General features: G+C 36.1%; 1 protein-coding gene across 1 annotated transcript in view; it reads right to left on the reverse strand.

Annotated features, from left to right (window-relative positions):
• Positions 1-2,500, reverse strand: part of LOC143035911 (uncharacterized) — a 201,159-nt gene that overhangs the window by 197,549 nt on the left and 1,110 nt on the right. The window lies entirely within an intron of this gene.

Raw genomic sequence — 2,500 nt, forward strand, 5'->3', positions numbered from 1 at the left:
ACGAACGCCGAAGATTCAGATCGCCTCGGAGCATCACAATGTGAGCCTGGCTCGCTGCTTCTTTGCTCTTTCACCTCTTCCCCCTCCCCCGTAAGCAGACCAAGTTGGGGTACGACTTGATAATACAATCGTCACCTCTCTCACCGTCCCCCCCCTCCCTTTTTTTTCTCGTAGTTAAAGCGATCTATTATTATTGGAGTCTAACATTCATTTCTAAATAAACAGTGTCACAAGGCTGAGAGATTTAACTCTGTAAGTCTAAGGTTAACCTCACAGGTTGAAGACATCCACCAAGGGTTTGATGAACCCTGGAAAGATGTTTTAGTGGTTAAGCCCAGCACTCAGATTCTTCTCCAAACTAAACTCGCTACGTGATCAAGGAGAACACTGTCCTTCAGTAAACTCAACTTTATCCATACAGCAACCCATCGTCCTTATTTCATTCTAATGTCACCTCCACATTTGTATATTTTATTCCAGATGAAGAGAAATAGATTGTTTTTACGATGACGACTCTTTAGTGATTTCTGTCTATTGCCAGGCAATCTTGTCCAGTTCAGTCCAAAAGCGAAAATATGCCGGTAGCTGGACTCGAACCTCCAAGACCCAAAGGCGTTTAGCCACGAGTCTAAGTACCCGCCCATTATGGCTCCCTGACTATATTAAGAAAAAAAAAAGTCACAATGTTGTCAATTACACGGACAAGCGTGACGGACGTCTAAGAGGATTATCTCCCAACACCCCTTTTTCTAAAGCCCCTCAGCATCCTCACGTCCTCGCAAAAAATCTGCCCCGATGGGTTGGTACTCGGTCTCCGGACTGAGTCCAAAATATCTCCAATATATATATATAAATGTATATATATATATATATATGCATATATATATATATATATATATATATATATACATATATATATGTATATATATATACATATATATATATGTATATATACATATATATATATATATATGTACTTATATATATATATATATATTATATATATATATATATATATATATATATATATATGTACTTATATATATATATATTGTATATATATATATGTACTTATATATATATATATATATAATGTATATATATATATATATTCTCTATTCTTCTTTCTTTCTTTCTTTTTTCTTTTTTATATCAGAAAAGTTGACAACCACAAGTGATTGTCTCTCCTTCCTTTTAGCCAATGAAATGGAATCAACTTCAAATTCCTACAACACAAACAACAGTCAAACATTTCTTCCAGAGGGTTAGAGGACCGTTCCCGATTGGCACCGACAACTGATATTTGGTCACAGAACCCCGAAACAGTATTTAACCAATTAATTGTAAAATAGAATATTTATCAGTAAGTAATGAAAGTAAGGCAAAATACACATTCCCTGAAATAATGTTGTGTATTTTATGTGTTTCTGAACTGTCTCACAGTTGTTTCTAGGATGTCGTGAAACAGTTGAAAAACAGTGGTTCATGACATTTGATACATTTTTATGTCAATCTTGAATCATCTACTTTAACTTAGAAACCGTATTCATAGATATTGATTATCGATATATATTTAAAAAAAATGTTTCAGAACTTTTGTAAAACAGTATGGAAACGTCCATGGTACACACCAGAACGCCCGAAAACGCAGCGACCTTGTTTGATTTGATTTCATTTGCTTTATTTTATTTCATTAAATGTTGCTTAGTTTGTTTTATTATATCTTATTTCATTTCATTTTGTTTTATTTTATTCTATTTTATTTCATTTGGTTTCTATCATATTCAATTTTATTTTGATCGTTTTATTTATTTCGTTTCATTTACTGTTTAGAAAGTGTAGCACACAAAACGACCACACGTGATTCGAAATCCAAGAAACTCTGAAGAAATAAAGCTGAGACCTCCCGGGGTATTACCGTGAGAACCTTCTAAAGACCTGAAAACATATCTTAGTCTCACACACAGGACCATAGCGGACAGATGTCTGAGACATTAATATGTGAAGGATGGAAGAGTCTAAAGCAGGATTAGGATAAAGACTAGGATTCTAAACCTCAGCACCTGCGGAGAGTTTCCCTCGTCAGGATAATGCGTAGGAGGATTTTGGAGTTAAGGATAGGATTAGGATAGAAGATGAGAGGTTACACGTCAGAAGGCGCGTAACTGCGGCCGAAGCCGTCGTTACCTTCTTCCTATGCTTTTGGACTTTTGGGAAAGGTATCAGTCACAACTGGGGAATTGGAGAGAAATGTGGGACTCGAACCCGGGAATAGGAAGATACGAGATCAGCACGCTTCCTATTGCGCAATCAGCGGTCTCAGGGGTTAGGATAACGGGGACAGGGATCGAACTAGGATTAGTATTAGTGGGATGTTTTATCCTTTGAAATGTGTCAATTTTTTTTTTTTTTTTGGGGGGGGTTAACTACAAGGAAGAACTTTGGAGGTTTAAGAATGGCTCTCTTGGTTGGCACTAACGAGACTCCTGCAAAAAAAAAA

The sequence above is a fragment of the Oratosquilla oratoria genome, chromosome 19 (genome assembly GCF_046742065.1).
Source record: "Oratosquilla oratoria isolate Oo_2021 chromosome 19, ASM4674206v1, whole genome shotgun sequence".
NCBI lineage: Eukaryota > Metazoa > Arthropoda > Malacostraca > Stomatopoda > Squillidae > Oratosquilla > Oratosquilla oratoria.